Source organism: Larimichthys crocea, chromosome XIX (genome assembly GCF_000972845.2).
Source record: "Larimichthys crocea isolate SSNF chromosome XIX, L_crocea_2.0, whole genome shotgun sequence".
Classification (NCBI taxonomy): domain Eukaryota; kingdom Metazoa; phylum Chordata; class Actinopteri; family Sciaenidae; genus Larimichthys; species Larimichthys crocea.
Window position 1 is genome coordinate 8,914,459 of NC_040029.1, and position 14,741 is coordinate 8,929,199.

The following is a 14,741-nucleotide window of genomic DNA, read 5'->3' on the forward strand; positions in this document are numbered from 1 at the left end:
GCAATATTATACAGGATTATGAAATGCTTGCCCTATCTGGCACTCATGCTGCTTGCAGTTTTTTGGGGGGGATTGAGAACTTAACATTTTATTTGCACGTCGAGCCCGAGTCGACAGCTTCAGGTGAAATGTGAAGGATGGAGGCGACGACGAGGGGCAGGACACTGAAAAACCTCCGAGCCGGTCAAATATTGGACTGGGAGAGAGTGTTAACTGACCCCCCCCCCAGAGTAAATGTTAATGTGTGTGTGTGAGCATGCTCCCAGGAATGCAGCGATGACTCTTCAACACCTTCAGCTCACCATGGAAACTATGTCAACACATGGGTGGGGGATGGGGCAAGAGAAAGAGTGTGTATGAGATGGGGGGTGGCAGTGTGTGTGTGTGTGTGATTTATTATTAGGTAGAAGATATTTGACCTCCGTAAATCTCTCTTTTGCTGTCAGTCTTGCTCTCTCTCACACACTCAGGACTTCATGGACTTCAGAGCGGTTCGGTTAGATCATTTTCAGAGTCGCTTTCATCTTCCGTAGACTTTCACTCAGTTGATTTATAAAAGATTCAAGACACACGAAGAGAGTAACACACACTCGGAGAGAGAGAAGAGAGGGTTGGACTGATACGGGCGATGTTGTCTGGCTGAAATGATGGATGCGAAGCGGCTTCATTGATTATTTACTGTAGAGTGGATCGCCGCCACGCGAGTTGTACGCAGGAAGTCTTCGGCCTTAATGAGAAAACATCAGATTGAGCACGAGAAGCAACTTAAATGTTTTATTTTGGTATTAGAGAGATTAAAAGTGACTGTAGCTACGTGTGAAACACTGCAGGACTTCATTTGTTTGGCAATGTTTGATTAACACCCAGCAACTAACCTAACTTACTCTTAAGCTCGCACGCAATGCATCCTGGTACATGTAGGCACTTGGATTCAATGTCCACATAAGCACAAAGCGGGACTGTCCTTACAACCGCAGTGTGATAAATTGAAGTCAATCGAGGCGTGTGATCTTTGACACACACACTCGTGGCCGTGTTCGCCTCGTTAGTCTGAATTCAACCTGGGCTGACCCGCAGTACACGCTCACCCCGCGGTGCTGCCACCCTGCAGGCGGCCTTAACCCCACAGCATGACTTGTCCTTGTATGGTGCTGTGTCTTCACCGTGGCACAGCTCCAGCTCTTCAGCAGGCACACTTCCACATGATAGATCCCCATATCTAAGTATATACAAAGAACTGGTACTGTAAGTATGACTCCACATTGTCTCCCTCTCTCTCTGTTGTGTGGCTCGATGCCAGCTAATATCTTTCTGAAAGACCAGGCTGCAGCAACTGCTGCACTCTGATGCTGCAGATACTGTTTACCCCAGCTCCCAGATGGTAACTCGAGCCCAGGATTTGATGATGGCTTTAGGAGGAGGGAAAGGTAGGAAACCATCTTAGGCCTTAAGAGCAAAGAGGGGGTTGCGTAATGAATATCAATTAGTTCCACTGCTTAAATATACACCCTCCAAAACGATCGAGTCATTAGGGAACTTTTAAAGCCTCTGGAAATGTGGCTTGAAATAGTAAAAGTGCATATCGGATATCAAATCCACAAAATTCTGAGCGAAACTGTTCATAATCTTTTAAAAACTTGCTTCAAAAACACAATTTGCCGTCCACTTCTCAAGATTATATAAAATATATATATAAAAAAACATTTACGACGGGAAATCCACCAGACCAAACTCCTTTGACAAAAACATTTCACGTCTCACTCTGTGAATTCAGGATTTATATCGACCACAGCAGAGCTGGTGATCTTTGGAGCAGTGTAAAGACGCACCAAGGCGTTTTTAAAGAGTTTTATTTGTGTGTTTTACGATGAGTTGACAAGCTGATCTTGGTTCAGTAAAGTTCAGAAGGGGTGCAGTGTATTTCTCTGTTTATCAAGGATATCAGGTTTAAGAATATTTCCTTTCCCGACAGTTGATGAGTTCATTTATCACACTTAAGTCCGGTTTACTTTGGCTCCGGCTGGCTGAGAGAGAGCAGGGTTTTTGTTTTTGTAAGACAGCTGACCTGGTTTTTTATTTATTATGATCGGCTCTCCGGAATTAATTGCATCATAAACGTTCGAGCCAAATTCAGGAAAGTTTTAAAAATGTTTAATGATCTGGCTCTTTTCCTACTTTCCTCTTCTTCCTCAGAGAGGAACAGCAGGTAAACACAGGTGTTATCAATAATAGGTCAACCTCCATTAGTATCATCAGACACACCTGAGCCTGGCTGCTGTGTGCAGGCACCTGTAGCAGAGACAACATAACAACCTGCAGATGACAGGTAAATATTATAATTATCTCAATGTGCATGCTCTCATTGGTAGACAAACACAGAAGTGTAGGAGGGTTTGCTTCAGGCCCCAAAAACTCTAAGTCTGCCCCTGTGGACCCTAGTAATGATCACAGCTCCTGAAATAGGTACAAAATAGTGATGCTGAACGCTCTTCACACACACACACACACATGCACTAATCACTAACAATGTGCATTGACATCATAGCTTTAATTCCAAGGCTGCAGGGATCTGAGCTAATACTCCACGAGGGAGCATCAAAGCAGAAGGGATGAGGCGAGTCAGAAAAACTTCGGCAAGTCTGTCTGTTTGAAGTAGTTTGAACCTGTCAAGATGCTGTGACTGTCATTTTTATTTTTTTTTTGCAGACTTTGGTTCCTCCTGATCAGCTTTTTTTTTTTTCAACACAAATTTAGCGAGGACGCGTTCGTGTTTAAGAGCAAACTAAAGCGCCGGTATGTCAACAAACGCACAGAGAGTCTTGCAGATTAAGAAGTTAATTTACAGGAATTATTTCAAATGGCGTCCCCAGAAAACAAGAGACTATCATGGCGAAGATATATAAATGTATAAAACTAGACTACATTAGATTTGTAGCTCAGTAATCTTTATATTAGGGTCTATTTATTGTCTGCTTCATGCAGAAATCCACATAAAATGACGATATCCACAACTCAGATGATCTAAAGAACATAGATGCAGGTGAAGGAAGCTGTCAACATGCCTTTCCTTTAGTTCTTCCTTGCAGCACCTGAAGGCAGCAGGTCACATATGTTGTTTAGCTTCATTAAATCGCCTGAACACAACAGCAGGGTGCTACAGTAAAACCATACAGAGCTCCACCCACGTCCATATTCAGCTTTTTAATGACGGAGACATCCGGTAAGGCAAAGGATGCATCATAATCTATCAAGTATCACGCTCTGACCTTGAGAAATGCTGCTGAATAGCATCGATTACTAAAATATGCGACCGTGCACCAGATGAATTATCGTTAAAACATGAAAATCAAAGCAGAATGGAGCTCGCAGCTCGGAGGTGCCTCCATATCAGCTTACCGAGTTGTAAACTTCCTCATAAAACTCGACCTCGTAATCCTGCACGCAGACATCGCCTCGAACACTTTACTCACAACTCGTCAAACAGTGTGTCTGGGCCTGGATTCACACAGAACATCAGATCGGGTTCTTGCACACCACTTCATGCCCTTTGTCTTTGTTAATAATGAACTTTATTCTTGATGTGTGCCGATTCGATCAATGATGCACAAAACAAGTCGACAGTACATTTGCTCACAAGAAAAAGCCAAAGTTGCTTTGCTATATATATCTGACATTAACTTTCTTTTTCCAGTGTAATTAGCCGATTGTGTGGAAGCCAAACTTCTCCCCCAGCTTCTTTTTTCCTGTGAACAACTGAGTGCGAGGTACGGTAAGGCTGTCTGAAAATAAGCACTGTTATATTCCCCATATTTACCGCAGCTACAGCTGTGCTCGTGTTAAGTCGAGGGAGTGTCTTGTCTGTAGTACAGTGTAGTTTGCTGGCAGTCTCTGCTCAGTGGATTAACACGCAGTAACATGGGACTCGTGACCTTGTGTGAACCCAGATCTGCTGCTTCTGCCATGTTTGGTGCCGCGGGGTCGAGTCACTTTCAAAGTGCGACGCCGCTGTTTGTGTGTAAACGCAGTCGAACCAACCGTCCATCACTGCGTTTCACGGTCACATAAACCCTGAGAGTGGTGAGGCGAGCGGCAGAGAACATGTCGCACTTCAAACACGATGTATATCATTACGCACAGTTCACCCTGCAAGCTCATGCATGACAGCAACTGTGAATGTAATAAACGTCCTTTCAGACCCATGAGTGTCATTTTCTATGTTAACAAAGTCAGCATGGCTGTTGGTTGCCATTGCAAATGTGAGTCCTGCACCTGAAGGCAGCAGGACTCACATGTTGTCGCTCACTGTCACTGTGTTCACTCTAATTAAATCGCCTGAAAACAAGTTTGGTCGCATCGGTAAACATTTGTGTAGTGTTAATCATCGCAGAAGTAGGTTACAACAGATCTGATTTACAGACTCGTCTATTTTTAGCGCTTTCAGTGGACGCTCGTGTGACTTCAGGACACATGCTTCACGTACGTCATGATTTATCCACTTCAGTTGCGTTTTATTTGTAGCGTCGCGCACAACTTTTGCACCACAGCTGAAGAATCGCGTGTTAAGATGGTTCAGAGCTGGTCGTCGTGACATTTTGGATGTTTCCTACACTGCCACATCCCAGTAAAACATTCACGTTGTATATACATGCAAACACATGCAGACCCATGCACTTTCACATAGAGGAAACATGCATTAAGACATGATTTGAATACATTAAAACAATTATATTCTCCACTGAATGTTTGCTCAGCCGCTCGAGTTTACACCTCACAGAGCAGTGTCGAGAAAAGAAAGTGTCACATCCCATCATTATCAAACTGACCCCTTCATCCCTTCATTATTCTGGCTGTTATGATGCTCTTATCCAGCCTGAGGCCAACTTACATTAACCTCTTTTCCCACTGAGAGACTCGGGCAGCCACTGAGAGTTTGACCCAGCTCGGCTTCTTTACTTAATGAACTGAGCAGGGTCGATAGTTGGTGTCCGGTCATCTTCCAGTCACTGCCTGTTTTTGAAATATATTTAATTACACGACTTCAATTCTCCTTCCAAGCATGAAGGAGAAACTACGGTGGCTGTGAAATGCACAAAAAATCTTTGCGGGCCTTAAAGCCATTATCAGCTTACAGCCATGGTCATATGTAGAGAGACTTGTGAAGTCGTATCATATCATAAACCTCATCAGACTACAACCGGTTTCAAGTCTTAATCAAGAGAATGAATTAAACACACTTTTAATCCACCCAGCTCATGTAGGGAAAAGGAAGCAACATGAAATTAGATGTAATTGGTAAAATAAAGTTTTCTACGGCCGGGAGTTAGAATTTAATAATTCAAAGAAAAAAGAGGTGAGGCAGAGGAAAAAGGCGAGTAGATGCTGCTCAAAGCAAAGAAATAAATATATAACCAAAAGAAAGCAAGCTCTAAAAAACTCGCGTCTTGCAGACCGGATGTACCACTTTCAATCCGCCAGCTGGAACCAGTCGGGAACAGGAGACCACACACCTAACTGAGCATACACAATAAACACGGAGGAGCGTAGGCGGCAGCAATAACATCATCTTTGTTCTGACGTATCGTCATCACAAAGTGTTAATGTGTTACGGGATCCCGAGCAGATCTGGTACCAACACCGGGAGACAGATTAAGGCTGTTATCAGTGTAATTAAACACAACTTTGGTGTCGATGCAGAGTATGTTCAGCCCTCACATTGCCGGCTCTTCAACCATCTTTCATTGTTCAAGAATCATTTGATCTCGACCATCCTGAACGTGCATCATTTTCGGCTGCTGTTTTGTCCGTGAGAACCAAACTCTCAAGTTGAGCTGAAGTATTAACTGAACAAATCAATGAACCTGTTTTGAAACTCCAGACACAGAAATTTCAAAAATAAAAGGAAGATTACAGCGGTTCAATAATGTCTGCTGAACAAAAAGCTCAAGGACTGAATTTAAAAAGTTTTTAAAAAGTTAAATGTTCCTCACTTTCTCTCCTGACAAACTCTCAAAGCGTCCTACAAACCACGCCGATGATTTCTCCAGCCCGCCGTGCTACGGCTGCACATTTCACACCAGCTTCTGTCGGCTTCAAACGCAGACCCACTTGCCTCAGAAGCTGCATTCAATCAGCACTGATCAAGCAGTCACAGCAGCCATTTGTATGAACTTGCATACCCTCCCACAGTTTGTGATCCTTCAAAGCGCTGAGACTCTCTTGCCATTTTTAGCGGTGATGTTCTGTTGTTGTGCCTGCACAAAACTGCAAAACGGACTAACAGCAGCAGCTTCGGTTCTTCTCTATCGACGCAGGGTCGCACTACAAATGAAATGCAAGGAAATAACATCAAAACATGCTTCAGGTTACAGTCGCGGCTCCTGTGCAGACAGCTGGATCGATTAAACCCGACCTCCTGAGTCTACAGCTGGGTGAGATCTGCGAGGCGGTTTGCAATCTTAGTTTAAATTTGCTAATGAGCTCTGAACATACGGTTCAGCCAAGGCCGACGGGGACGTCGACTTGTGCAGGACTTTTAACCTGCTGGTGGTGCTGAAGCCTCAGGAGGCCGTTAAAATTTAAAGGATCCGATATTTGTAAAGATATTTTCACTCTAGACCAAAGAGAGGTTGATCCACCAGCTAACAATACACCTAATTCCATTTACCATTTAAAAAGTTGGACTGTGTGAAATGTAAATTTGAGCCTTGAGGACATTCGTCCATGATCTGAAGTCTTAACTCGTCTTAATGGTCTTCTGAGGATTGAAGGTCACGGATATTCAGTGTTGGTTTTTTTATACTTGCACCTTACGTGCAGAGATTCTCTGAATCTTTTATGGATTGTCGAGGGTCAAATTGAGAAACTGTTTGATAATTCCCAGTTTTCCAAGTGGTGAACCTCGCCTTTCATACCCAATCACCTGTTACAGCGACAGTATAAAGAATGGATGTATCTGTATCTGTTATGGAGACCAAAACTGTGTTTTGTACCAGGCTGTAAACATGAAGTTGGACATTTTAACATGGGGACCTATGGAGACTGACTCACTTTGAGGAACTGCAGTTTTGTTACCTCAACACGGAGAATGCCGCTCGGATTGAACATTAAATATCTTGTCTTTGTGCTGTGTTTAACTACGATAAGGTCAAACAGGATTTGCGTAGAGTAACCTTAGTTTATTTATATATATATATATATATAATATATTATATATATATATTTCAAAGACAAACTGAAACCCTCGGTAGATAAACTCCTCTCTTGTGTGTTGAACGTTACGTGGTGGTCTGTTGGCTGCGAATGATGAAGTGCAGCATCTCGGAGAATTGATAGATTTTCAGGTTCCCCACACCAGAATAAAAGTCAAACTGTGCCTCAGGTTATAAGATACCGCACACCGACCTCCTTTCTCACTAACATACATACTCTCCTGGGTCATCTCCTCCAACACTGCACCAATACTGCCTGCAGCCACTTTTCAAATGAAAGAGCAGCGTTGTTCCTTCAACGTGCATCTAAATGTAGATCTTCATTCAGTCCTGCTATGTGATTAGAAGACTGTCTCTGTTTCGTCTTTTATGGGGTTTGCTCACTTTCCATCCAGACAACCTTAACCATATCCGATGTGAGTAATCAGACCATGTCTGATGTTGAGATCTTTGTGTGGTTGATGATGAACAAACTCAGACATCTGGCCGCCCAGCTGGAGCTAAAGCTTCATGATTTCTGTTTGTGGGGCTAGAGGGGAGGCGGTGGGTTATTTTGCCCTAACTAATCTGTAATAACTGGCATATTTTCTCAAAGAAATGTCATTTAAAGTGAATTCTGGTCAATCTTGGTTCTATTCTTATAATTGTGGCTTTTTTTTGGTGGGTAACATTGATTCTGGAAAGCTTTGGGAGGCTCGTGTGTCTCCCTGACGTCCATAATTTAGCCAGAGTCTCCAGAATCCTTACAAATAATGAGTGTTACTTGAGTTGCTTTGACTTGGATATTTATTTGATTGATTGCATTGATCCCACCCACACTTACAGTCATTTTCTCATGCATATCTCTGATGTAAACATTCTTAATCCTGCCTACACGGCTTGACGAGCCAGACCTTCATCCGAATGTAACGCAAACTGCTACACAAATGCAAATGAATGCGCCTCTTCCATCTACTGCTATTATGTGAATATTTGGTAAAATATGTCTTTAATGTTCATGCATCAGTCTGAAGTCTCCTCATCACTCCACGCTATGTTTAAGTCACATGCTTCACGTACGTCACGGTTTATCTGCTAGGCCTGTTTCGACTGCACTCTGCCACGTTTTGCTTTTTCCACCTCAGCCAAACATAAAATATCTTTTTGTGCAGTGTGATGTTAATCAAAAACCTGCGATGGTTATTAACTGATGTAAGAGAAATGGTTGTAAGAGCCGGAGTGGCTGCTGATGTCGGTGCCTGCTGTGACCCGTCTCAGCATCCGACACCTCGTGATTACTGACAATGCAATGTGAGACTTTTTTTTGGTTGTTGTTGTTGTTGTTGACGTCCAGTGTCAGTAAATTGAACACGGAGGGCAAAGAAAGGCATGTCATGGCGCTTATTCCCACTGAGACCGGTTCCTGCAGGTCCGTGAACAACAAGGAGGGATGTTACTCGAAGTTCATGGAGACAACCTTCCCTGCTTGTAGGATAAGATACTGTGGTTTTAAAAGGAGGAACCATTTACAGAAATGCCTTGGGGCAGTAGCTGCACACATGTATAACCAGGCTTGGAGGTTCACTACATTTCTACCAATCGCCTGAATGACCAGAGGACATGATCTAAACATAACCATAACTGCAGTGATGCTCTGAGACCTGGACGTTTATCCCAGCTCCTGCATTTATTTCACTGGGTATGAATCACGCGGACTCCAAATGCTGGTTTTATGTCTCCCAGGAGTGTGTATCGCTAAAAGCTATTTCCTCCGGGTGCTGCACTTAAAAAGGTTTCTCAGGAATAAACTTCCACGTTCAAACACACGATGATATACTGCCCCACATTATGATGCAAATCTGTAGGCAGCACAGGAGCAGGAGTATGCATCTTGTAGTATAAGTAGAACAAGAGTCCATTCAGGATTTAATGTAGCAGAGTATCATCAGCATTTGTTTGATTATTATATTCAATGTGTTCACATGTATGCACGACGTTTCTGCTGTTTGTATAGTAGCGGTTGACTTGTGTATTTAGTCCCGGTGTTCCTCAGTGTCAGTGTCAGGTCGTCTCCAGTTTATGTTTCCAGGTTCCAAGTCCGGTACCTGGTTCCCAGTCCTGTGTCCATTCCCAAGTCCTTTGTCCCATCTTGGTGCTGCTCCGGTGTTCCTGCTCCAGGTCTTTCTCAGTTCTGGATTTTTGTTTGTTTGACTTCTGTTTTTTGGATTTCTCAGCTGCCTTCACTGCCGGTGTTGTGAGTTTGTTGGTTACCTTTTTGCTCACCTTCATGACTGTGTTTGGATCCACTTCTTGGTAAAGCGGTTTGTAGCACTCAGTGACATCTAGTGGTGTAGTTACTGATCGTGACCTCCTCTTTGTTTCTAGAAACTGTGGTGGCAGCGTAATAAATGAGAGGTCCTATCTAGAACCAATATTTAGTCTGCAGAGACATGCTGGTTTAACAGGGACGAGACTTTCAGGTGATTATACATGAATCAAAACATTTAGCATATTAAATTTTAATTCTGTAAATAGATCCTCCTAAATCTGACAACTTTAAATTCACATTAGTTTATTTCTTTAGTTTGAAGTGATCACAGTTTACAGTGCATCTCAGTCTAATCTCATGTTTCCATTAAGGTCTATAATTCTAATGAATGATGTATTGATGTTCCACATTAGGGGCCTTGCTGCTTTATAGTAAAGTCAATATGTGTATTACAGAGACTCTGTGGGTTAAAGCTGTGGAACAATCATTAATAATAACTTAAGTGTGCAGCGTGTTTGACATATGTGCCCTTTTACATTTGACTTTCCGCGCGTGTCATAGATTAATCCATGGATGTGAATATAACTGCTCATACAATCCGCTGAAGTCATGAGGTTATTTAAGTCCACACACGTACAGCAGCTGACCGGCCTCCATCACTCAGCTGGGCTAAATGACTGTCTGAACCCAGGATTACTCTTACATATACACAGAGATAGAGAGAGAGGGGTGGGAGTTACAGGGACTGTCTCCAAAAAAAAGCAGCTACTGCTGTTGCCAAACCACAACGCATGGCTCCACCACATGTTGCACACTGATCTGGTACCTATGCAGTGATTTTAATACGCTGACAAGTTCAGAAAAAGGCCAGAAATCCAAAACAAAGACGCTAAAATCCTTCAGTGAGCTGAGGGCGACTGCAACTGGGCAATAAATCTCTTCAGGATCGTCGTAAGTAGCGACAACTTCACTTCACGCACAATTATTTTTATAAATGCCTAATTCTAATATCCAAATTCCCTTTTCTGATTTCTTTGGAAGATTTAATTGCCCCCTAAATAGAAGACAAAAATAACTTATTAACTATTATATTTTAATGTTCCATTCTCTCTATTAATTTTCCTCCTGGGTGAAATGATCGTCCATATATTTGAGCTATTGGCTCATTAAAAAACCTGTTACCGCCGTAGGATTTCTTTCCTGCGGTGGGACGGGAGGGTGGAGCAGATCGAACCCTGCGGTGTAGAAATGTTATTGATTCAGAATAGGAATGAGCTTTTTTTTTTATTTTATTTGCTCACAAAGGCTCTCATTTATAATTAAATTGCCACAGTGTGTGCTGAAGCGTTGAAGCTCACATAACCACCGGTTTGTAGTTTTGAAGCTGAAGTCGGATCAGTTCGGGAAAAGACAAATCGAAAGGTTAAAGATCACAGACTTCGGTGTCCAAGTCAGACACTTATTCACCCCAATCTCCTTTATTATGGCAATTTTCTGAAGCTAGGGTAGGTTTTATAGGAGGAATCTACAGGAATGGGCCTCCACAGCGGTATCTACTACGAATGACAGTTTGTCATCACACCTAGGATCCTCACTGCCTGAGTCACCACAGTATTGTCAGTGTTGATGGACGGGTATTGGCATTTTTTCCCCCTGGAAGCTCCCTACTGTCTAGGTTGAGCTCTAAGTGATGCCTTAATTGACATCCACTCTGTGATACATGCAGTGATATGAGTGACAGACGGGAGGGGGAGGATATGAATAGCAGGGTATCATCAGCATAGCAGGGATGGAAGAAGCCATGTGAATGTGTGACAGCGCTGAGACTGCTGGAGCCGGATGAATTAAACTGGATTCACGACTAAAACCAATGACAGAAATATGCTATATCTCGTCTGCAGGTATGTGGATATATTTTCGTCTATGTTTTTGGCTTCCAGCCCAAAGGTTGGTCAGGTTTGAGGTCACTGAAACTGAGATTTTAAGGCGCTTTAAAACGATGTTGTCACCACCTCAATTTGAGCATGCTTTATGGGCGGTAGAAAGAATGGACGTGGATCATCGGTGGAGCTGAGGCAGGCTCGGCTATATTTCTACTGCGAAGTTGGGTATTTTACCATGGGGGCTTGTGGAGACTGACTCACTTCTGGAGCCAGCCTCAAGTGGCTGTTCGAGGAACTGCAGTTTTTTGGCTTCACTTCGCAGCCACAGAGGTTGCCACTTGGCTAAAACCAATCCGTTCAGACTTTGCATCGATGCTGATGCTTGCACTTAGTTCGGTCTGATGTCTGAAAAGTAAAACTCTAGTACTGTTACACTAAACATGCTTTTAGACAAGGGGTGCACCTCTGATTTTAAAGGGACATCTAGTTTAAAAGTTAAACCTGTGTTGTGACTTTGTCTACCAAGGTCCTGATGGGCACATTTTTTTGTTAGACAACCTTAATAATGCATAAACTTGGACTGTAGCTTTGTTTATAAGCCAGAATGTGATATCTCATCTTCAAACAAGCCTATGACCAACGCTGGAAGCTTTTCTTTCTCCTTCAAATGGTCTTATAATCTGCTTTTAATGAACCACACTGCCCTTGAAGAAAAATGTTACCAAGTCAAATGCATGTAACCACACACACACACACACACTAGTTACATAAGAGCTCTGAGCGCTGGTTTGCTGCATCAGTTGCTACTTCAAAGAAAGAGAAAAACAAAGACGGATAGAGAGAGAGAGGATGGGGTTTATTCCTCCTTATTCGTCTGTCAAGTTCTTTCTCTCTCTTTCTTAAAAAAGCTGAGCTCGCGTTTGGTGTCAGCATGTTTGCAAGCGTTTGAGTGTGTGTGTGTGTGTGAGAGAGAATCAGATGTCCCCCAGACAACAAGAGGCCTCGACTAAATTCTTGACAGACCTAAACCCTCAGAAGCGAAAAAGAAAGACACTAGTTCAACATTGTTTCTCTCGACACGTTTCAAAGTAAAAAGTCATGCCAAAATACCAAAAGTACCGTAAGTACTGGCAAGCAAACCCATGGCTTAATCGCAGGGCTCGTTGGTAATGCTTCACTGAGTCAATTCACTTACTTTCTGTGCTTACACTTGTTTTTTGAGCACATAGATGCGTTCACATTGTCACTCTTCAGTAGTCGCCCTTTTGGCATTCTGGCAAAAGTGCAAGGAAGCGACCAGTGATGGTTTTTCATCCGACCAACTAGATCTCTAAGCCGAGCTTGTTCCTCCTTCCTCTGTGAGGGCGGGGGCACGAGACAATCACATTAAATGATGACGATTGGCTGAGGTTGAGTAAAAATCCATGGTAAGCCAATCAGAGGTGGAGTTGGGCAGGTGTTGCTATATTCCATGACATTTTATTGGATTCTAGTCTCACTTTCCCACAGCAGCGTTAAAATAGTTTAGATTTGTGTCCATTTCATTATAATATTCAGATTTATATTAAATAATTAAACACCCGAACCCTTATACTGTAAAAGTGTACTGTCTTAATTGAGGCACAGCACACGTGTCGTTTACTGCCCCCGTCTTATTTGTACTCATGATTGGACATCATTTGATCCAATTTAGTTTAACTGAAGAGGGACGAAGCCGCTCAAATAAAACGGTTTAGGTAATGTGACCACGTTTCTTTCTCCACCCCCGTGGACTTCACTGCGCTCCCACATTTCTGCAATCACTTTGGTCAGCGCAGTGTTATCATAACTGATGCAAATGACGGGCAAAATTATGAAAATCGTTGAGTTGAGTTATCCTTTAAGAAACATAAGAACCTCCCTATGATCTTCATTCAGACGAGCTTCAGCCGCACTCGGCTAAATATTTGCTCTGGATCAGGGTTGCCGTGCCGTAAACGTATGATAAACTGTTTCTGTCTGAGGCCAGGCAGCTGAATATTAGTGGTTTTCTTGTAACAACCTTAATTTTGAAGACTGTACTTCCAAGACCAAAACACTAACAGCTGGATTCAGACTATTCCCTATTTGGAGCAGTTCAGGTACGTTCTTAAAGGATTTGTTAGAGCAGGGATAGGTTGGGGGCTTTGTGGGAGGTAAACAGCAAATTTTGTTTGCTGTGGAGTCGATTGGTTGTCTTAAGCCCCCTTTTGTTTATTGCTTTGATACTGGAGAAAACTTTAAATATGATTATTCTTAGTCAAGTTCTGGAGTTATAAGAATGATTTCTAAGAGGATTTATTTAACAAACTGATATCACAGAGTTACAATGACTCTAAAAACGTGTGTGTGTTCAGATTTGACTGTGAGGAGTTTTGTGTTCATAGAAGCTGCTGCATTACGTCTAATAAGTGTTATTAGCTACTTTATTCTTTGGGTTTTATCTCAACAATGACTCTGTGCAGCCTTTCTCTCTGTCTCTGTTTAGATCACTCTCTGTCACAGACATCCAGACGATCTGCTTCGTGCTGTCAGGGGTGTGTTTGCAGAGGTCACAAAGTCATGTGTGTTTCTCAAGTTTCTCACCCCCCTCCCCCCGTCTCTCGCAGACACATTGCCATGGTAATATCACACTGTACATATGCATTCAGATTTCAGGGGGTTCAGTTCCCAGTGTAGCTTGGTGGCTGATGCTCCGTTCCCACCAGAGCTCCCAGTATGTGCGTGTAATGTAACCACATGCTCGTCTTTAGACTTGTCCTGTCTTTCTCTTAATCTTAAAGTTGCTTGAACATAATCATCTCTCCATCTATGCCACCCACAGACGGTACGGATCACCACCAACGGGTTTGACGTGGATCATCAGTGGATCTGAGACCAGGCTGTTTATTTCTGCTGTGAAGTTTTTAAAACATGGGGACTTATGGAGACTGACTCACTTCTGGAGCCAGCCTCGACCACGCTTGACGCCGCCTCATTGCTACCTTAAACACAACCATAAATGTGGTGATGCAAACAGAACAAAAAGAACATTTAAGGTCCACTTACTGGGTTTTTGCTGCGTTTCATGAGCTTCATCAGCAGACAGAGAGAGCATTTAAAGGTTTAGATGCAGCTTAAGATCAACTACTATTCCTAAGTAGCTTAACACTCAACGTTTAGTGAAGATTGTGCAGAACATTTCCTCAGTATGTTGATAAAAACATCATCTGGGCAGGCATTAAATGTATTTAGCTAATTCATTTGTTAGATAAATCTGTAAATACAAAGCACGAAGCAGAAAATATGTTGTATATCTGCAGGAAAAACAACTTTCTCGATCTAATGTGTTCTCTTGATTTACACTCAGACACTCAATCAGCATATACAGACTTATAGCTTCTT

At 42.6% G+C, this 14,741-nt stretch overlaps 1 long non-coding RNA gene across 1 annotated transcript; it reads left to right on the forward strand.

The window, feature by feature from the left end:
* The first annotated feature begins 1,902 nt into the window (after positions 1–1,902).
* Positions 1,903–14,728, forward strand: LOC113748309 (uncharacterized). Its single transcript, XR_003464263.1, has 3 exons — positions 1,903–2,326; positions 3,692–3,764; positions 14,182–14,728. It is a non-coding gene; the product is annotated as an uncharacterized LOC113748309 (long non-coding RNA).
* Positions 14,729–14,741: the final 13 nt, after the last annotated feature.